This window comes from Hermetia illucens, chromosome 1 (genome assembly GCF_905115235.1).
Source record: "Hermetia illucens chromosome 1, iHerIll2.2.curated.20191125, whole genome shotgun sequence".
NCBI classification, from domain to species: Eukaryota; Metazoa; Arthropoda; class Insecta; order Diptera; family Stratiomyidae; genus Hermetia; species Hermetia illucens.
The window spans coordinates 107,054,263-107,078,045 of NC_051849.1; the positions used below are offsets into that span (position 1 = coordinate 107,054,263).

General features: G+C 41.4%; 1 protein-coding gene across 1 annotated transcript in view; it reads left to right on the plus strand.

Moving 5' to 3' along the window:
• Positions 1–584: 584 nt before the first annotated feature.
• The window catches only part of LOC119657786 (SPARC-related modular calcium-binding protein 1), a 195,563-nt gene continuing 172,364 nt past the window's right edge, over positions 585–23,783 (plus strand). The window contains 1 exon segment of the mRNA XM_038064907.1: positions 585–1,272. The gene's annotated coding sequence lies outside the window, so the exon portion shown is untranslated.

A 23,783-nucleotide genomic window follows, 5' to 3' on the forward strand; every position in this document is an offset into this window, starting at 1 on the left:
AGTTATAAGATTACTTTGAGGTTATTTTTCGATTCGTTATTTTCGTTTTCGAATTTGTTATTAGCGCCTTCCAACTAGAATAAATTTATAAAGCAAAAGAAAACTTCTCTCAGATGCAGATGCAAATGCAGATGATTATACAAGAGTTACATGGAAGAGAATCTTCCGAAATTCTGCTTACCTTCTGCCTATCCAAATTTTTGTGCCATCAACTTTCAAGCAACATGCTGCCGGAAACTTCCAATTGTGGATGAGCGTCGGCAACATGAGTCCGATGCAGAATCACACCTGTTGGCTGCACCCTTCGCCACCTTCACATGTTGCTGGCCGCCGTCTGCAGGTGAGTTACGAGCGCGAGACACCTGGGCATCTGCTTGATTACTGCGAGGTGTCGATGATGAGCGGAATTAGTTTCCGAAGGCAAGAAGTGACGTCGGGCTCGGATTCGGGGCTAGTTTGCGGTTTGCGAGCTGCGGAGCGCCAGCGGGCCACTGGAGGAGGCCCCACGAATCCGTACCGCCGCCGGTCAAGACCCCCACGCAGACGAATTTCGTCGACTCGCGCGGAGCCAGCGTCGTCGGCGGCGAGTCGTCCAGCTAAGACGCTGCTTTCGTGGACTTGCACGACGCTGGGAGCAGTCTCGAGCGTGCCACTGCGAACGGGGGTCGTGGGTCTTGGAAGTGGCGGTTGTAGAGTGTTGTCGTGGTTGCCGGTGAAGCAAGAAGTGCTGCCAACGAACTTCTCAGGTGTTTGCGAGCGAGTGGTCGTGGTGGGGTTTACCTGCTGCAAATTTTCGGCAATCTCGCGGTTTTCTGATTATTAGCGCGGCTCAGTGCGGAATTGCAGTGATTTGTGGTCGGACGTTGCACGGTGCAAGGTCCTCCAGGTGCATTTTGTGTTCTTAGTTTTCGGTGTGCGGAGTCCATTCGCGTCTTGAGTGAGAGTTGGATAAGAAGTTCGGTAATTTTGAGCCTGGACAGGAGTCGGTAGACTTTCACGTGGACCTAGTGCGTGGACAAGCGAACGTCTCGAATTTTAGGACGACCTACCTTCGGGGGTTTCGCCCAAGTGCCCGTGGGACACACAAATAAGGCTGCGGAGTGCTGGAAGCAGTGGATTGTTTAGTATCTTGTCCGCAGGCGACCGGTGTTTAGCTTTGGGAGACCAACCGAACCAGTAGTTCTAGAAAGGCAAAAGTGAAGGAGTTGCCTTCGGCGTCACACGCGCGAGTTCAGGTGCAGGCGAGACCAAATCCAGCCGGGGATAAGCAAGGTAGGTGAATATCTTAGAAGTTCTTATCTGCGGGATGCGGCCGCTTCAATTAGGGGATAGCATCGACTAGGTCCACGGAACATTTCTGCCGCGCGAATAATCTGAAATGAATAATACAAACAGCAAAAAGCAGAAGATGCAAGTGACCTGCTGCCGAGCCCTCGCCTGCTTTCTATTTTCAATTAGTTAATTGCAGTCTTTCGCGGCTCAGCGTCCTATTGTCGGCGCTTGTTTTCGTATTTCTGTTAGCGCGTTAATTGATAACGAATTGCTTCAATTATTCTGCTGCTTAACACTAGCAGCACGGAGTGCTCCCCCGCCAGAAATATTCTGGGGCAACAGCTAGGGAATAATGTCATAAAGAAAAGGTAAGCAATCGAGGCGGATGGGGATGAGTTCTCTTTTGCTTCTTGCCTTGGCCTTTTGAAACCTTACAATCTGTCCGTCTGCTTATCAGAAGTGCTTGTTCGAGACCTTTTTGTGTGATTCCAATATTATCTGACCTGTGCCACTCTCACTCGATCTGGCCAAGATTACTAAAGTTTGGTATTTTTGTAACCCTTGCTTCTTTCTTCTAGTAAATTAGCAAACATCAGATCCTCCGCTCTCCAGGGATTCCGGTTAATTTTATATTAAGTGCGACTGTGCTTCCGTTAATGCGAGGGATCATGTGTTTTGCAAACATCTGAGTTCAGGGCTCTTTCAAATCATCACAATCGAACGCAATGCAAACATGCTATAGCTTTGTAGAATGCAAATAAGCAATGGCTTTAATATAACCGAGCGAGTGCGGTCTATTGGGAGTTTTCCCGGTCAGAAAATGAAAAGATAGTTCCAGTAACATCGTTTTATTAATAACGCAAAGGTGAGTAATCTGAAGCTGTGCCCCCAGGAATATTACTTCTTTAGCTCATCCTTTTTCGATCCAGCACTTCTTAAGTCTAAGTGGCCGCGGCCTTTATAGCGATCAATTATTTGAAATATTGATTGATTTATATTTTGCAAATACCGATGTTTCGGGAACCATTTGTTACCTTCATCAGTGCTAACAAGTCTGTTCATCAGTGGGTTCATTAGCTATATTTACACTAATCTAAATCTATAATACTATTCTAATTAATTATACTATAATTTAGTTTTTAAAGACATATCTAAATACTGAAAAAGAAGAAATATTTAATTACATTTTAAAGCCTTAGTTGGATATCCTGCAAGAAGAGGAGGTTTTTAATTAGTTTTTTATAACTTTTTTAAAAGTTTGTCAAATAATGGTGAATAGCAATTGCCTAAAACTGGATTCAATCTAGTGTCTACCGACTGTTTGCTAATGATAAGCTTTCGTACGCGTCCAACGATAGATGGAAAATGCTCCACTTAAATATAATCGCAAACACGTGATGGGTACGAATTATATTTAAGTGAAATCCGTCATGAGTCTTGACCTAAACCAGGCCGCATCTGATGAGTTGCCTCTGCCCTGGAAGAAACTGTCAGTCAACTTTTTGCCTTTTTTTGTGGAGTGGAGTCCGCGAACTACAATAAAGGGAGTGAGTTGAGACTTAGGACTCCCAGCATTCTCAACAAAAAGTATTATTTATGGTTAATTTTCCTTACTTTTCAGGTTCCGGTATAGTCCATCCTCATGTAGGATTGATAGACCAGTAGCTTACTCCAAACTACAATTTTATTTTATTATGTATGAGCAACTTGCTTCCGAAATATATATATACATAATAAAATAAAATTGTAGTTTGGAGTAAGCTGCTGGTCTATCAATTTTAGACTTAACTACAAACAGAAGACAATATCTAACATCTCATGTAGGATGCCAAAAATTCTTCTTCTTCTTCTCTTGAACACGGCCAAGAGTTCCCAATTTATCTTGCAAAGAACCCAAGTCTTCAAGGAATAGATAAGGACTGTCAAGATCATTGTCTTGTACAGTTAGAGTTTTGACCCTATGAAACGTTTTCAGCACAACAGTTTTTGTAAGCTGAAATATGCTCTGTTGTCTGCCAACAACCGTGCGCGGATTTCATCATCGTAGCTGCTATCGGTTGTGATTTTCGACCCTAGATAGGAGAAATTATCAACGGCCTCAAAGTTGTAGTCTCCTATCTTTATTCTTCCCGTTTCACCAGTGCGGTTTGATGTTGTTGGTTGGTTGGTTTTTGGTGCTGATGTTGCCACCATATACTTTGTCTTACCTTCATTGATGTGCACCCCAAAATCTCGCACTGCCTGCTCGATCTGGATGAAGGCCGTTTGTACGTCTCGGATCGTTTGTGATGTCGATATCGTCAGCATAGACCAGTAGTTGGGTGGATCGTACCTCTTGCATTTACATCAGCATCACGGATCACTTTCTCCCAGGCCAGGTTAAAGAGGACGCATGATAGGGCATCCCCTTGTCGTAGACCGTTTTTGATGTCGAATGGGCTTGAGAGTGATCCTCCTGTTTTTATCTGGCCTCGCACACTGGTCAGGCTCAGCCTAGTCCTATCAGTTTCGTCGGGATACCGAATTCTCTCATAGCTGTGTACAGTTTTCCCCTGGCTATACTACCATAGGCGGCTTTAAATTCGATGAAGAGATGGTACAACTGATGTCTATATTCCAACAGTTTTTTTCATCGCTTGCCGCAGAGAGAAAATCTGATCTGTTGCTGATTTGCCTGGAGTGAAGCCTCTTTGATATGAGCCAATGATGTTTTGGGCGTATGGGGCTATCCGGCCTAGCAAGATAGTGGAGAATATCTTATAGATGGTACCCAGCAACGTGATACCTCTATAATTGCCGCACTGTGTGATATCTCCCTTTTTATGTATGAGGCAGAGAATGCCTCGTTGCCAATCGTCAGGCATTGATTCGCTGTCCCATACCTTGAGCACAAGTTGATGAACCACTTGGTGTAACTGGTCGCCTCCATATTTAACCAATTCGCTTGTAATTCCATCGGCTCCTGATGACTTATGAATTGCACGAACTGTTACTTCTATACTTGGTGGTGGCAGTATTTGTCCGTCGTCTTCAGTTCTTCGTTGTTCAGTAGTTCATCAAAGTACTCAACCCATCGCTCCAATATGCCCATTCTGTTGGAAATGAGATTTCCCTCTTTGTCTCGGCAGGATGAACATCGAGGTGTGTAAGGCTTCATCCTGCTGAGTTGTTGGTAAAACTTCCGCGCCTGGTGCGGTTGCTTCCTGTACTTTTCGAGTTCATAGACCTGTTGGTTCTCCCAGGCTTCCTTTTTCTGTCTGTGAAGTCGCTTCTCCGCTCGACGGAGTTCGTGCCCGCTTCCTTTGAGAATGCAGCATTACTCGGTATGCAGCATTCTTCCGTTCGTTGCTAGCTTATGTTCATCGACAAACCAGCCGTTCCCACTCTTTTTGCGGCTGGGGCCGATTATGTTTGTGACCGTATCACGTTATCATAACGCGCTTCAGGTGATTGTTGATGCTTCTAGGTGGTGTTGGTTCGTTGATGTTTCTGGGTGGTGTTATTCGAGCTCGGAGCACCATGCCAACGAGATAGTGATCCGAGTCTATATTGTCCCCCCTATATGCTCTGGCATTCATCAAGGCTGAGAGGTGGCGGCGTTCGATCAGCACATGGTCAATTTGATTGAAAATGGTCCCGTCTGGAGAGGACCACGTATGTTTGTGGACCGCTTTCCGCGCAAACCAGGTACTTCCAAAAACCATTTCGTGTGACATTTCTAAAGCCTGTTATCATTTGTAAGCTATGGGAGCCAACGTATCGCCTGAATACGGGCTTCTTCCTACTTGGCTGTTAAAATCCCCAAGTATGATTTTAGTATCATAATTGGGGCAGGCTTCGAGGGTTCGTTCTACTGCCTCGTAGAAGGTATCCTCTTCCGACTCTGCAGTCTCCTCTGTAGGGGCGTGAACGTTAATGAGGCTTATATTTCTAGATTTGCCTCGCAAGCGCAGAGTGCTTAGCCGTTCGCTTATATTTTCAAAGCCGATAACAGCAGGTTTCATTTTTTGGCTGACTAAGAAACATACTCCGAGCACATGATTTACTGGATGGTCGCTATAATATATGGTGTAGTGACTCTTTTCCAGGAAACCGGTCCCTGTCCAACGCATTTCCTATAACGCTGTTACATCAGCCCTATATTGGAACAGGGTATCAGCTAGTTGCTTGGCAGCTTATTTTATGGCCGCATTCCACCATATGCTTAACCAGCATGGATTTTGTAGGTTTTCGGGAGTACTTGATAGCCAACTCTCCTCCTTCGTATGCACCCTAAATTTATTAGTTACCAGCCTTTTCGTTTGTCCGATATACACCTTCAGACAGCCTGAGCAAGCAAATTCCTTTTCTCTAGCCAGCTGGGATTTTAGCTGGGAGATATGACTTGATCCTACCAGTTGTATGTCGAACCTGACATTAGTTTTATATGTTTGGACAGATTTGAGAAGGTGACACTTGATCTTTTTTATGCGGTAGAAGTCGATTTTTCGGTGTACAGTGTGGTGAGATGACTACGTTCTATCCTTCGTGCGTGTCTCCTGATCATCGAATCGGTGTACCCGTTCTTCCTTGCAGTGTCCATAATGTAGAGTTTTTCGCTCTCGTAGTCTTCCTTGTGTGATCATTGTGCCATTAGCTGCTATTTTATGGTGGTAACAATGGAACGGGATTGTCCGCTGAGTGCACCCCGCATTAAAAAGAGGTGTATATAAAGTGAAACGGCTTCTGAATTATATTTATCTATGGACTTTTCTGCTATATAGAAAATAACAAAAGTCATCAAATCTTAAATTTTCAAAAAACAGTTTACATCCTCCACCCACGTTCAGGAATATAGAGTATTTGGCTTTTACGGTTTCGATCGCAGGGCAAAGGCGATCTCATCAGACGCTACCTTCGCGTCTCTACCCTGCGGAGCAGCGTGACGCTGGCAAATTTGCTCAACTTCTTTCATGTGATTCCCGATGCATACAACACTAGGATAGGAATGTGTACAGAGTACCGTCGTATTGTCAGTGAAAGTAGAAAAAAAAAACGCGGTCGCCTGGGAGAATTCTGTAGTATATACTTATAACGACTCTACCTTGGGGTACACCCACTTCGATGCTCCATTTTCCTAAGACGGAAGTTTTTTGTTAAATAACAAATCTCCTGCTAGTCAGATACAAGAATTGTTTTAGGTATTCGTAGGTAGCTTTTCTTTGATTTCGTAGGTGAGGCCTTCATGTCAGACCTTGTCGAATACAAACGTCAACGTCATGGAATACGGCAGAGTAGTATTTTTCAACTTCCAAAGCACAGCTTATCTTGGAGGCTAACCGATGAACTTATTCAACAGTTCCATGTTTCCTTATGAACTCAAAATGGTGAGAAGGAATAATTTTTCATTCAAGTGTTATTGCAGTTTGAATAATAGGAGTTTCCCAAATAGCTTTGATATTGAGGGAAGCAGGCCCATCGATTTGTGACAAACGTAGGATATTTATCTTCCTTCAGTATTATCGTTATTCGCCACAATTTACAGCATTTCAGACATAAGGCACCATTAAATATGGGTGTGTTGAAAAATTGCTGGTTTTTGGATAATTTTATCCCTAAAAAGGTCGAAAACAGAAGCCTTTGTGGGATCAGTGTGGTCTTGCGAGAATCTTAAGACTTCGGAAACTCTGAAATGGATCGGTTGGTGTGTATCTTTGAGAATCGAAAGTGATAATTCTTTCTCCATTAGTAGTGGGTTTGGTTGAAAAGTGTCTCTAAAATGTTGAGTTAAGATTGAACCTTTCTCGGAATTACTACTCACCCAGCTGCCGTCCGACAATCGGATCGGTGACTCATGCAGTTTCTGCTCCGCTCTCCAAATGGAGTAATTCGTGGCCGTAAAAGATGTTAGATTTCCAAGGAGCTTCAGATCCTTATCTTTCCCCTTTTTCGATACTTATAGCTCCTTTCTAGCTGCTGCCAGATTATTTTTCGAATTTGGCGATCTAAAATGTTGTCATCCGTGCTTCAGCTGTCTTTTTTAAGGTTTTGTGTGAAACAAAACCTTATTAAATTCGATTCAATGTCTTTCTGCCTGTTACAGACAATTTACTCGGAAAAGTCTGATCCGATTGGCACGAAGTTTGGTGAGAATTTGCAATCTGTGTGTCTACTTACTTGCAGCGAGTGGCGCCATTTTGTATTGCAGGGGAGCTCCCCATATATGTGAAAGAGGGATGTACATTTTTTTTTTACAAAATATAGGCATGTGGGGTATCAATTGAAAGGACCCGATTAGTACTTTTTGAAATTGATCTTTCTGATATTGATTGAATCATAGGCGTGCGAGGGCTCAAAAAATGTACCCCAAAAATTGAAACAGGTCTCGTTCTCAGAACATACCCAACCAAAAAATCTAAAAAAAAATCACAATGATACATCTGTACGAAATCTAAGCCTCAAAATACATCCCGCTCCGATATCTGTACAAATAAAGTTGATAATAGCATATTACCATGTTTTAGAAATTTACCGGAAAACCCTCCTTAAGCTCATCCCAGAAATATGAAAATCTGGCAACATCATTAGCAAAGTCATGGAAAGTCAAAATTTCGCATTTCAGGTAAATTTATTGCACCTTAAGACGTGTATGACATCATCACCGGCAGGGTCCATGGTGACACTTTCCTTTTCCTTCCTTGGCATTTTTTTAGTTACTTGCATATTATTACCCAAGGTAGACATTATATAAATATTACCCAAGGTAGACATTATATAAATATGTATTTGCTAGTAAAGTATGCGAGTAGTAACCAATATAATAGATATGTGGGTACCTGCTTACTAGCGGTTTTTAATGTATAATAATAACATATATATATATGCTTTTGTGCACGGAGTAAAGCGGAAATGCGTGAAGATGCATTAGATGCATATATGTACCCATCGTCATGCGATAATAGACAATGTTTGTTTATTCAGGATGTCGTTGATAAGTATGTACATATGTGTATCTTGGATTTTGGTCAAATATGAGGGAATATTTTGTATTATTAGCTACGTACAAATGGAAAATCGTGGATAGAGAATTTTTCACATTATATGGATACAAAACCTTTATACCCGAAGCGCCGAGCTTCCGGTAGCCCCACTTGTTTTCTTATAAGCTGGTCTGTTATTTTGAACATTTTGAATAATCAGAAACTGCACATAGAGGCTTCGGTGTTGCGGACTTTAACACCTCTGTAGGGTATCAAATTGGATAAGAGCTCAGTCAGAGGAGAAGGCATTAATGAGGAGCAAATCAGATAAGATTATGTTAAATGTGTTGAAAGTTTTATCGCTATTAGGTTGTCTAGAATTCAATCCAAAGGATATATTGGAATCTTTTTCTTCTTCTTTAGTTTTTACCCCGTTAGGATGACCGGTTTCCTGTTTGACCATTCTTTTGGCCCTAAACTAGACCAAAGATGATGTCGAGAAATTTGTAAATCATTGCTTTGTCAAGTCATCTTGATTTCGCTCTTACTGTACAAGATAATGATCTTGCCAGTCCTCATCTACTCCTCGGAAACTTGGGTTCTTAGCAAGAAAAATTGCGAACTCTTGGCCGCGTTCAAGAGAAGAATCCTCCGAAGAATTTTTGGCCCCCCACATAAGGATGGACGATTCCGTAGCCTACACAATGACGGAATCTATGAGCGATACCATGACCGTCAGGTTGTGGATAAAATTCGGCTCAATAGGTTACGGTGGACGGGTTACTTAATCCGTATGGATGAGGATGATCCCACCCGGCAAGTCTATAAGGGCAATATCTATGATAGAAAAAGAAGACGAGGCAGACCCTGCCTAAAATGGAGCGATGGCATAGGCCAGGACGGCAGACAGCTTGTAGGGATATCGAATTGGTGGACCTTGACGCAAAACCGGGATGTCTGGAGTTCCTTATTAAGGCAGGCCTAGACCGGATACCGGTTGTTGCGCCGTTGATGATGATGATCTTGATTTCGGGCTTTCTTTGGATTGATTTAAAACGAATTATAATCAGCACGAATTACATGGCTATACCATTCAAAGTTTGATTCTCATAAATTTGTACGAACGGTGCGACGCCATTTTAATTGTGAATAGCTACATCACCTTCATCTCTATAAGTACCAGGCATTCAATATTGCTGGTTATCTAGCAGTTGGGCGCAAAAATAACAACAGGGCGAACGGTCCTGTGGTAGATTTTGACTTAAAGACCTTCGTTAATGTGTCGATTGCAAAGGCTATGAGTTACGGAGCGCCACTTTGTCCAGGTTGCATCGTTACCGAAAGTGATTCTATGGCGTACTTTGCTATTTTGTCACTGGAAGTGATACTGCCGACATCATTGGACTGGTCTTCAGGAATCATTTTTCTTTTTCTTCTTCAGTCCTACACGGTTGGATGAGTAGCTCAAATTTGATTTCCTATTTCCTTTGATTTCCTCCTGAGAAAGTTGATGAGTGGCGAAGAGCGCTTTTGGGGAACACTAGTGAAGACGGAGACGGAGAGGTTTTAATGTGTCTGCCATGTTTCGAAAACTATTTTTTGGATAGTGATGGAGCAGCTTAAGCTAGCAAGTGGGTTTCTATATCATTAGATGTTGCATACGAGATGAACTTGTGTGGAACGGGATTAGAAGCACTTTTTCTATATCGGAGAAGGCGATTTGTCTGTATGAGGAAACCTCATTGCGTGTATCATCTTGGTAGTACCATCGTTCTTGATAAACGAGGTCTGGTTATCGGTAATTTCCCAATTATTGTGGATATACTTACTTTTTTGATGTAGTTGACTAACCGAATCGGACGATAGTATAAACATTCCGTCGGATTGTTTTTCGTCTTTATTGGAATGTTGCTCTGTTTTGTCAACTAGGTGTTATTCGATTTTCCCCTTCAGTGCGATTGAAGTACACGTTTAGCCACTGTTTTGAATTCTAGTTTTGCATAATCTAGAGCTGAGCGTTTTTCCTCGCTTCCTCGATTCGGAGCAACTTTGAATATGGAACTTTTATTCGAAGCAGTTCCACCATCTCCAATTGGCTGCTTGAAACTTTTACCTTCATGGGACCGCTGTGATTACCCTAGGTATGGATATTGTTGTGATTACCCTAGGTATGGATATTGTGGTCAATAGCTACGTCACAGGTTTCGTTCGGATCAACTGGCAGAAGGCCCTTACTTTGGCTCGGATGGACCTATTTCTGGTACGTAGATAGGTAAAAAACGATTGTTTGATTGGTGATGTTCATCAAGCGGGACTCAAATAGGATAACTTCCTTAACAGCATTTCGGAAACTCCCAGTTATGGCAAAGGCGACACCATGTTGAGTGGCATGGCTTACTAAAGTAGGGAAGTTTATAGACGTTCTGGCCATTTTTCTATGCCTTAATGTTGGGCATCCCATCTCTCCTCGGCGTAGCAATCAATGTGTCTCGTTTGGGAGCTCTGAGCACTTTCATTTTATCGGTGAGCGCATCTATGCTGCCAACCCGAAATTGTGTAATACTCATATTTTGAATAATTATAAGTAAGCACGGGGAATTATAAAAGAAACCGCAATGGACGGTGAAAAAAATTTAGTTTAGCATGGAAGGGATACTTAACAAGCAGGATAATATGGCACCAGCGCAAATGAGTTAAAAATAAGGGTTCTTAGCTCCCTCACACTTTAGTAAAACAGCTCCAAATTGCCAAAGGATTGCCACTTGCTATACAGTATCACGCAGTCGAACTACCCTGAGACTTAATTGTAAATTGTTGCTTTTGCAACGTTGGAATTGGTAACAAGGCGTGCCGTTTGAAGCTATTACAGCTCCTGGCTGAAGCGACAGTAGCTGAGGTTATGTCAAAGAATAACAACAACTGAGTTTCCTTTCTGATCTTTATGACCACTTTCGTATAGACTTGCAGTCCAAGCAGGATAAATTTAGGATCATTAATTCAGTATTCAAATTTTAAAACTTGAACGAGTGATGTTTGCTTGCGAGCTTGCTTGCATAAAAGTGCAACAATATTGAATTCTAGATTATCACGCACACCACTTAACACCGCCAACTTAACTTTCTTAATTCTCAGTTGTTATTGACGATGATCTTACGGCGCCGAAACTTCTTGAATCTGATTTTTAGAGTCTTCGCTATTAACAGAAGCTTCAATTTTCTGGATGTGAAAAATCAGCTCCACCTAAGGCTACAGTTTCAGCGACTTTGTTCCAGGTGTTGTTACGTCCGTGCTAACATTAAACATTTCTTCGTAACTAAAATAATATTAATTGCAATGATTTGATAAGGTCGATTGCATACCTGAATTCTTATTTGTGAGACGAACTGAAAAAAAGCACATTCATATACTCAACATTCTGTCGAAACCACTCAAACTTGTAACAAAACCTGAAACCCAAAACAGTCCGATACAAGGCATAAGCATTAAAAAAGTAAAATAAATAAAATATTGGAATAACACGAAAGATAAGCCTACACTTCTCAAATGCCTTGAGCGTCAAATGATAGCAAAAGTAAATGGACAGCTTATGTGATAAAAAATATACAACGGGAAGCCAAGTCGAGACACGGGGAACATTCGAGGTTCCCTGAAGTGCATCGTGCGGCTTTCTAGTTAGCAATGTAAGGAGGAACCTGAGAGTCAAAAAAGACATTGATGGTACGTGTGTACATAAGACGATAAAACATAACACGATAGCCACTTGAGAGGCCCATTTGTACCTGAAATCCCGGGCTGCATTCTGAAAGAATTATGGCCCGAGATCTACCTGTGGACGGAGTACCTGTGTATGTGCGATGCACGGACCTTGGTGGAGGCATCCGTGCAAGGGACACAATAAGAGCCCAAAAACCTTACCAGACATAGTGTCGCCTGCTTCGATGCCTATGGCCACGGGTATATGTTAACCTTCTTGACATGTTGCTGGTCGAGCTTCAGCACGCTATACTTCATCGACTGGCTGGCTGGCTACCTCACTGTTGTAGGGTCGGTTGTGGACAGTCGCCTATTGAGATTCCTTCCTCCATCTCCCAGGGAGACAACGGCTATGCAGAACACGATCATCGTCATCATCGATGTATTTAAAATTTCTTTACGTTGAGTCTTTATTGTTTTCTTTGGCTGATTGTTTTCTCTCTGAAACCAAATGCTCCCTTTGGAGTGAATTTTTGCTTTACGGTTTGCAATATCAGATCCTCGTGAATTTTTTCAAGGGAAATTTATTAATTCTCGAAGAACTTGTTCCTTTGTACCTACATCCACACGTACATATGCTTGGAGCGTTCAATATTTCGCTAATAGATTTTTTCTCATGCTTTTCTGGTGACGTGTGGGTCGGTGCTCGTTTTGGAGTCTTACACTTGAAATGTAAGAGCTCAATCCGGTCCGCAGATGTGGAGATATGATACCTAATGGATGCTTTTTAATCAATAATGGATGCTTTTAATCAACGTTAATGAAATAAAGGATGCAGTGATATGTGTAGATATGTGCATATTTAAGTTGTTAAAAGTGCGTATATTGTAAGAAAAGCAAATCTAAGCAACGATTACAACCTGTAGATACTTCACAGTAAATACACACAATTTTGAGGCCGCGCTTTGGGCAATCTATTGCAGAAAATATGCAGTATGAGCCTCTGAATTCTAGTATGATATCTTTGTTAAGATAGTAACAAAAAAAAGGCTTTCTGTTGAGTTTTCGTGATAAGCCAAGCACATCACTTAGCGAACTACTCCAGTGATCCAATTGTAAACCCATCCCTTCCTCGGTTTTGGCTGCAGCTCTGTTTTCCGTGTTTTCTTATTTTCCTCCGACAGTGTGATATCATAACCCAGTTGTGCAGTAAGGCATTCTGATGCCTTATCTAAATGGAAACTCATCACAGCCATACATCATCCAACAAACAGTGCGAAATTGAAGGAAACTGGTGAGAATTTGCATTGGCGCGATTTCGTATTTATTTCTGTGGAGATATGAGACACTTGTACTGCTTGTACTTGTTATCATGATCGGAAATCCAACGAACGTCACTTTTTCGAGTTTATTCGGGCTCTCCCAGCAGTAAACACATACGCATGCACATATGCAATTTTTATATAGTGCAAGGCTGAAATAGGTGTTTAAGGTTGGGGAGATAGGGTAAAAATTGAGCCTTGAAATGTGTTTGAGCACTTCATTCATCGTAAGGCAATACTAACCACCATTGCGTTCGCCTGTGATTATTACCCTAATTTGGCTCAGATACTCATTTACAGCTGAGTTAAATCCCTCTGCCATTAGTGAGATTCAAACCACGACCTACCGCTGCGAAAGTTCAATGCTCTCACGACTAAGCCATCTAGACCGATGCATTGGTCTAATTAGTTAGGTATTTCTTCATTTCAAAGCCGGCTTAAGTATAGCTCGAGTAGTAGCTTGTTGCCATACTAAGAGTGTCCAAAAATGAATGTGGAATCGAAGGACTCTCCAAGTGGCAAGAAGTAACAGACTTTGAATCCACAGGGGCAAATTTCGGAGGCGGAATTATCAGATTCATGCTCCTCCATGTAGATATAAGTGAAAGACATACTCTACACTTCAATGGAAACTTGGGACTTAGTATACGCGGCGGTCAGGCAGGAATGAAAATACGACAACTCTCTTGATGAGAGAAGTTGGAGATCCGACGGCGGCCGGTCCGCAAGCGCCACAGTTGCACAAGGAAACTTGAGCGGCTAAGCAGGGAACTTTAGGGTAAAGTGTAGCTGCTAGAACTTTCTTCTCCCTCCGAACGAAAGAAAGGGAAACTGATAATGGGTAGACCAACACTGAACGCAGCAGACTCGTCGGTCGAAGTGCATAAGAAGCGTAAAATGAACACATCTGTGATAACGCTTTGTTTTGCTATACAATAGGGAATAATAATAATCGTTGGCGCAACAATTCAATTCGATCAAAGCCTTGAAGTGTCATAAAGCACTTCAAGACCGTAACGGTACATTACAGGATTACTGTACTCTGTAGGGGGTAATGTGGTCAGCATTGCGTTCGCCCGAGATTATTACCCTCATTTGACTTAGGTACTTGTTCACAGCTGAGTCGACTGTTATCGACTGTTATCGACGTCAAATCACGACAAAAATTCCACTGCCACCATTGAGATTTGAACCGTGACCTTCCGTACAGCCTTGTGCTCTAGTCATTCAGCTATCCAGACAGTTCACTAGGGAATAATTCCACATTTTATACAAGGACTAGGACCGAAGTGTCGAGAGGTGGCTAAATCAGCAAGAGAGAATTCAATGAACTCCCCATCATAGGAATACTAATATAAAGGTGAGAAAGAAGAGGGCGTTTGCACAAGCAATGTCAGAAGAACATTTTACCATCCTGCTGCCAAAATTTTTAGAGGTAAGCATGCAGTTGCGTTCACCTTACTATACCAGACTATTAAGAGAGAAATCCCATGGTTGCCCCTGTATATTTTCCCTATAATTTTTTGTTTCTTTCACAGGTTCAAAAACTAATAGATCTGGTAGTGTACTCTTAACAGGTTGTGATTCAGCACTCAACATATTTTTTGAGGTAGCTACAAACACAATTCTATAGGACGGAAACTATTTGATTTTATCACTTCAACATTACTTGTGAATCAAGCCATCGATAAAATAGTGCGAGGAACGCACTGGCCCGTTGTGCACTAAATGGTGGCGATTTCGTGAGAAGAAAGGAACAAGTTGGGAACTCGCAAGCTGGACGCCTCAGCTATGAAAGGTTTTGTGCATTCCTTTTATAAAATCATTTGAGTGTGCATTTGTCCCATTGGTACGTAGAACGTAATAATAAAAATATCCATTTTCAAGTGATATTGACATTCAAAGTCTTGACTTTTCGAAGAAGCGACAACTTTGACTTATTATAACTTTGTTGGTAATAGCCAATCTTTGCTCTATATTATAGCCTACATTGCTGCAAAATTTCGTGGTACTAGGATGAACTTAAGGGGGGTTTGCAGTCAATTACTAAACATTATAGTAATATATTATTAACTTTATTTAAACAGATATCGGTATCGATGGTATTTCGCAGCCTAGGCACCATATAGTGGTAGCCGGTTGATTTTTTCAGATATTTCAGTCTGGTAATTTCTGAGAATGGGTCAGTGAAAGAAATGATCACAGCACTTCCCACCTTTCTAGCAAATGTAAAAATTAAGACCGGCTTCGGAAAGTACCTTTCATTTGATACCCCAAATGGCAATATTTGATGAAAAAAAGATTTTCACCCCCCTTTTGCATGTAAAACTCGACGTAGAATTATGTAACTCACTGTATGCGTGAGCGTTCACAGTTCCCACCTTTCCACCGATTTTGGTGTCAATCGCTACAACCGTCTCCAAGAAAACATGCGTGTTTGTTTTGTTTTACACAAAACCTTAAAAATAAACCTCTCAGGTCATTATACCTGGCTTTGGAATGACAATGGTCAAATTAAGGTCCGTGAAAAGAAACGCTTCTCCAGAAGTTTCTCAACTATAAAATGCTACCAATTGGCAAATTTACAAGAATGCCAACCGAGAAGCAAAGAAAGCGATCATCATCCGAGCGGTCCGTTGCAAAGATTTATGATAAACTGAACGCTCGGGATGGCGAGAGAAATCTGTAACAACTAATCAAAACCGAAACCAACGCAAATGTTTTTTTTTTTGTTTTTGGGTAGAGAAAGAGAATGTATCCAAATAGCACCTATCGTTAGAGCTAGCCTCCATAACTCCATTGAAAAACACACAATCACGAGATCATGCCTTTCCAATTTTGTGCAGGTTAAACTGCAAACCTCCATGCCCATCCAAGAACTGGCTAGAAATCAAAGCTTTTCCTCCCAGAAGCTCCTTAACTAACTTAAAGGATCACTTAACATCTGCGAGCCGCTTTAGTCACGCTTAGCGTGCTTTAGGCAGAGTTGATGCAGCGTCTGACGATTTGCCTCTTCCCTGGTAAGAAATCGTGAAGCCGTGCCGCCTAATATACCTCTATTTGTTGTACTCGGGCCTAATGCGACAAGGAACCCACCACCTTTCGTTTTCCGAATGGAAGACACCTCCCCCACGCTAACGTCGGGCTTGAACTTATAACGGATTTCGCTAAGGAATTACCTTCCGTCGGCTTAATAAGGAGAGCTTGGTCCCCCTTCGTCTCCCCACCTTTTCTTTTAGTGCTCCATCCTCCGTGTCCGCCTTAAATTTAAGGCGAGGGTTTTCTGATAATGCGGCGTATTGTGGCCTTATGCCCCTCTTCGGCTTCTTCTTTTGGGCCCTGTAGAGTACCTGAATGAAGTCCCTTTCAGAAGCCCCTGCCTCTTTTCGTTTTTTTCCCCAGCTCGGCCTGGTTTTCACGCCTCGGCTGACGTTTCTCTGGAGAAACGTAGCAGATCGCATGCGCTTCACCAATGCCGCGCATCTCTTGATAAGCCTTTCGCCAGATTAGTCCACATGGGAACGCTCGGCTTTCATTCCAAGCCATCTGGGCAGTTTCAACAGCTTCCACTGTGCCTGTTTCCGCACGTTGTGTGCAAGCGAGTGGGCCGCAATAGTCAGCTACGGGTATACCCTCGGGAACAAAGCCAGTTTTCTGAGGCCTGACCTAGGCTTAGCTGATCTTGGAACTCATGGACATATCAGCGCTTGCTCGGGGCAACGCGGTCTACTAATACCGGTTTAAGGCACACTACCGGACCAAAGTCTCGAAGGGGCAGGCTCCTGATACACGCTACAGCTACCATTTGGGCAGGGCAAGAATCCCATCACCCCATCGACGTCGACAAGGAGTTGCCGATGTCTCCGGGGATTCCTAATGTGTCCCTGTATCGTAAGACCTCTGAAGGACTGTTTGCCCTGTTGCCCTGTATATCTCTGAATACTGGACGACTGGCCTGGTGTATTGGTGGTGTAAGGTGACATTGAGACGATGATTTAGTAGACATCTTGGCGAACCATATGATGTAACAAACAAGACTTCTATCAAAAATCGTGCTTTTCATAACCTGTGTACATTTATGAGAGAGCCGTCAAGTAGACGGAAACCAACTGCTCACATCTTCTGACGAGTTGGATAAAACCCATGAATCAGTCAGGGATTAACGTAACAAGTAGATGGGATTGCATAGCGCAAAGGGAAAAATACGTAAGTGATCAACTCTAAATTAATTTTATCACTACAAGAACAATTCCGTTCCTTTCCAATTCTCTTGTACATAATTTCAAATTACTAGAAGAATGGCATGAAGAATGTTTTTTTTTAAAGAAAGAAGGAAAACTGTTGTAAATCTCGGTGGATTTGAGCAAGTATATGAATCAGCTATAGTGACTTGACCCGGCCAAGACATCCGCCAGGCGCTCACTGAATTGTCGGAATAAAGTAATTTTAACACTTGAAATCACTTAAAATTATATTACGATTACTGTTAAAGGGGTCAAGTGACATGAGGCAATTAAAACCTGGAAATGCGTGTTTTGGTGCATGTTCTGCGGTGATTTACAAAGTTTAACGCCATCAAATAAATCCGCTTAAGCAAAGTTAGACGAGCACACCTGAGAGGCATACATATCATCCAAAACGCTACGTATAAATGATAACCGCGAGTGGTATATCTGAAAAATATAAAGACCAAAATGTTCAGAGTCCGCAAGGTGTCCATCAGGGTGAATAGGGTGTGGAAATGTGGAAGTGGGAGCTTCTATGTACGTACGTAGCACGTGTAGAAAGTCTCACCAACAAGTGTAAACTAGATATCTCATGTCCACCCAAGTGCGAACATTTTTGAAAGGAAAAACTTTATGAAGATAATGTAAAAAGTTTTTGTCGTTAGCACTACCATCAACGTAGACACTCTGAAGAAGTGTTAAATTGATCCAAGGACTAGTTCTGTGACTTCATGAAGAAATTGCAAAGAAATTCGCAAAGCTCGTAATATTTTATCAGAGCCATTTGTGCATTTCGTAAGAGTTTTCAAGTTAGAGCGCAGATAAAAAAATAATCTTTTCTGGAATAAGCTGAAGTGACAGTGGGATGGACACTTGTGGGGTCAACCTAACTGCAATTTTCTGTTTTTGACGACTTCCCAAAGTACGTGTAAGTTGCGTTAATATTTCAAAAAACTTTGAGTTTAATTCAACTCCTAAGATAGGATTATGCCGGTGATGAGGGAATATTACAGATTTTGTTTTTCCAAGGAGTAAATACGCATTTAGGATTTCCAAGATACTTTTAGGAATTAAAATAAATTGTAGCGATGCTAACATCATAACATCTCGTTATGATATCTGTATTTTGAATGACACATTATTTAAGAATTTGGAAGGGTTTTATCGACAAGAGTGTTCTAGCGCGCTCTAAACCTCTAAATTCCTTAGATGAAGTTGTGGATGCCAATACCGATAAAATAAATATTTCGACATAGGCAAGTGATTTAAAAAAATTCCTAAAAGGAAATCTTAGTCAGTTAGAGCAAGTGGTTAATGAAAGAAGTAGACTGGTCAAATCGGATTAATCAAATCTTCATAACGATCAGTTAATAGTAGCGAAAGCATTCTAATTTGTTGGGCCCTGTATGGACGGACAAATGCTGCCACCACCAAGTATGGAACAGCGGATCAATGCCTGACGACTGGCAATTAGGCATTATCTGTCTCATACATAAAATCAATCATACAATTATGGAGGTATCACGTTGCTGAGTACCATCTATAAGATATTCTCCGCTATCTTGGTAGGTCAGATAGCCCCATATGCTCAGAACATCATTGGCCCATACCAAAGAGGTTTCACTCCAGGCAAATCAGCAACAAATCAGATTTCGTCTATGTGGCACGCGATGGAAAAACTGTTGGAATATCGACATCAGTTGCACAGTTGCATCTTTTCATCGACTATAAAGCCACCTATTATAGCATAGCCAGGGTAAAACTGTACACGGTCATGAGAGAATTCGGTATCCCAAAGAAATTGATAAGACTGACTAGGCTGACCCTGACCAATGTGCGAGACCAGATAAAAGCAACAGGATCACTCTCGAGATCATTCAACATCCACAACGGTCTTTGATAAGGGAACGCCCCATCATGCGTCCTTTTCAACCTGGCTCTGGAGAAAGTGATTCGCGACGCCGATGTAAATGCGAGAGGCACCATCCTCTCGAAGTCCACCCAACTACCGGCCTACGCTGACGATATCCACATCAGTCGCAGAACAACCCAAGATGTACAGTCTGCCTTCATCCTGAGATCTTGGGCTGCACATTAATGAAGGCAGCACATGGTGGCAACGTCAGCGCCAAAACCAAAAGAACGAACAGGATAGAATCGCACTGGTCAAATGAAAACCGTTAAAAATTTCTCCTATCGGTTGCTGGCAGCCAACAGAGCCTATTTCAGGTTACAAAAACTGTTTCGATCGAAACGTCTCACCATAGAGTCAAAGTTCTTACTGTAAAAGACTGTGATCTTGCCAGTCCTTATGTATTTCTCGGAGACTTGGGTTCTTAGCAAAAAAAAAACTGTGAAATCTTGGCGGCGTTTCGAGAGAGGAATCCATCCGAAGATCTGAGTGTAATTATGCGGTGTTTCCAGTGATTGATTGTTTAAAATAATAAAAAACTTGTTTTTTTTCTTTTTCGCTGGTGTAGATAACAACAACAAGTCCTTTTTAGCACTGATGGAGGGAACAAGTGGTTCCCGATATATCGGTATTTGCAAAAATAAATATATCAACACCAACGAAAAAGAAAAAATAATTTTTTTTATTATTCCTCCGAAGAGTTTTTGGCCCAGAGGAGGATGGACGATTCTGTAGTCTACATAACGACCAAATCTATGAGCCGATACCACGACGGTCTGGTTGTGCATAAAATCCGGCTCAACTGGTTGCGGTGGGCGGATCACTTAATCCGTATGGGTGAGGACGATCCAGCATGGAAAGTCTATAAGGGCAATATCTATGGTAGAAAAAGAAGACGAGGCAGACCCTGCCTAAGATGGAGCGATGGCGTAGGTCAGGACGCCAGACAGCTTTTAGGGAGATCGAATTGGTGGATCTCGTCACAAAACCGGGATGTCTGGAGTTCCTTATTAAGGCAGGCCTAGACTAGATACCGGTTTTTGCGCCGTTGATGATGGTGGTTAGGAAAAGGGAAAATGGAAAAAAAACACAGCCCTTCATTACTGACAAAAAAAATAAATGAAGCTCTGCAACAACAACAAACGTTTTCGAGCCATTTATTCTTCTCAGCAACGTCCAATTACTCGATTTGAAAGGCCACTAAAGAGATAAATTGGCCACAATAATGCGAATCCCTCATAAAACTGGGGATAGAAGTGGTGTTGAAAGGGATGCGGAATCTGCTAATTAGTTAAAAACAATGTTTCCCCCATTTACCGAAAGCAAATGCATGTCTTCCAAGAGCAAACAGGTTTATGAAACCTAATTACAGCAAAAACGCTTAAAGAACAGTATTTCGCGGTTTTAGTGCAAACACCAGAATTTGGATAATTCCGAAATGCGGGAATGACAAAACCTTCGTTATTTCTTATCAATCCAAAAGTCGTCGTCCTATTCTCTCGAAAAATAGATCTTATTATCCATATCTGGAAACGATACCATCCCGCATCATTAGTGCGGATTTCGAAAAAATCATGGTGCTATTGAGCAAATTCACAGAAAGCTCTCCGAAATTAGACATACTTTGGAAAACAGAAAGTTCTGCGCTGCCATATTTTTCGACATTGTGTTGTATAGTACCCAGACCTGCTATATAACATAAACATGCGGTAAACCGAAAGTTAACGAAAAAGGAGAGAATAGAACCCTTGCTATGGGTGAATAACAAAAGAAAGTAATTATAAAAAATATACCATATGTTGTAGCATCTTCACAATCTTGGAGTCAGAGAGTGGAAATAGAGTTCGACCTTCGCGAAGCCACCTTCAAAATATTTTTGAATTGCAAGGGAAAATCAGTATACAGTTATTTCTTGATTGAATCAGTAAAATGTCATAAAAATGGGAAACTATTATAGCTTCTGATAGAAGTGAAATTACTGACAAATTGGTTACTTAGAAAATTGGAATGAATGTCAATCTCACACTGGCATAACACAGAACATAAACAAGTCGGGAAACTTCTTAAGTAAAAAACTTTTGTGTGAAACAAAACCTTATCAACATCGAGTCGATGTCTGTCTGGCCGTCTGTCTGTCACATCCAATTTATTCGGAAGCGGCTAGATCGATTTGGTAATCGGTAAGACAATTAGTGAGATCGTGTGGGAGGGGGGGGGAGGAATGGAGGGTGCAACATTTTTTTTCACAGCCATATGGGGTATCAAATGAAAGGGGTCAATTATTACTTTCAAAAATTGGTCTCATATTTGATATCGAGCTGAAGGTAGTGGAGTGAGGCCTCAAAATATACCCTCAAGAAGTGTAAATAGTCTCGTTCTCAGAACCTCACAATGGTGTATCTGAACTGAAATCTAGGCCTCACAATACATCCCGTTCCGATATTTGCACAAATAAAGTCAGTAACAATATACTAGCATATTTTAAAAATTGAGCCGGAAACCCTCTTAAGTTCATGCTAGAACTACAAAATTGATACTTGCCTAAAGCATAATAGAAGGCGTAACTTTGGAAAGTTTGAAGTAAATCCAACTATTATTAACAAAGTTATAGAAGGTGAAACTTTTACATTTTATGGGAATTTCGTGCATTGTAAAACGTATATGGCGTCATCATAGCATATCTATTCGTCAATACCACAACAAAGTGAGTTCTTATGAATTGGGGGTCGCAAGGGAAACATTTCGCTTCAGTTTTTTAATCATTGATAATCAATATCAATTACCACAGACATGTATGTGTTTATATGTTTATGTAAATGAAGCTTGGGGGTAGTGCCTAATTCAATTAAATATATTTGTACATTAAACAAGCGGTATTCAATATACCAACTTTAGATGTACATATGTATACTTTCATGAAAGAAGTAAATCGGAAATATGTGTAAGATAAATTTATATACATACATATATAAGTATAGTATTGGGTAATAGGCAATGTTTTAATATCTATGTGTCCGGATAGCTGAGCGGTTAGAGCACAAGGTTGTCGTACGGAGTGTCGCGGTTCAAATCTCACTGGTGGCAATCGTCGGATACCAGTCGACTCAGCTGTGAATGAGTACCTGATTCAAATCAGGGTAATAATCTCGGGCGAGCGCAATGCTGACCACATTATCTCCTACAGTGTACTGTAGTGTACCGTTACGGTCGTGAATTGAAGTGTTCTACCATACTTGAAGGTCCTGATCCAATATGGATTGTAGCGCTAACGATTATTATTATTATTATATATCTACGTCTGTAATATGTACGTATATCTTGTAGTTCGAAAAAAGTATAAAAGAATATTTTGGGTTTATAGTCATATACGACTGGATAAATGTGCGAACAAAGTTTCTCATGCATAGCTCCCGGTATTCCGATAATAATATCCATAATATGTATGTATATGTTACAACTGGAGGTAAAAGCAGCATCCGTTAAATATGTACATATTTACAAAGTCCCACTAAGGCACAAATGACAGAAATGAGGACGCCCGCCGCTAGTCGGCATCCCGCAGCCACCAGTACTAGGATTTCTCCTTTTCATCCTGTTTAATACCAATTGCTCTCGCTCTGGAGTATCTACAGTCGAGTTTCGGAGCCTACCGCCCCCCCCCCCACAGTCAAGTTCGGGGAAGGAATAATACCTGTGAGAGTTTTCTCGAAATACCCATCATTTGGGTAGAACGGCTGCGAAAAACAAGGGTTCTCGCCATGCGAAACAGATCGCAATATATGATTCCGAACTAATCAGACCTTGAACTGAAAACCTATGCTCGTTTGATCTATTGTTCTTATCAAATTTATTGCTGATACTTTGTAAAGACGCTTTTTCAATATTCTTATTATATTGTTATCTTACTGTTTATACTATACCCAAGCTCAGATTCACTCAGAAGCGCATAATTAATCTAATTTTGATGAAATTCTCACATTTCGGAAAAACTTCGCGGAATCCCCACTTTTCTTCTCGGATCTGGATGGGATTCCTATCAGCCAATAATTACGTAATATACAGACCGTTGAAAAAAGGAAGATTGAAAGTAATTCTCCAGGATTGGTCTAAATGGTCTTGCGATTCCGGAGGAGGCACTCCTATGACATTGTGGGCAAAAACATCGCGACTCTTACAAAAAAAACATTTTGGGCTCGAATATTAATTGCGGTATTGTTTCGCAGAGGATACAGAACTGTTCATAACGTCGTTGAAAAGTTGTGTGTTGTAGAAAAGCCATTTTATAAAAAAGCATGATTAGGATAACTAGAGTAGAGAAAAATCTTTTCAAAGTGTAGGGATCGATTAAGCTTTCTGTGGACTGGTTCATTGCATTACAATTAGTATTCTGGTAGCGGGA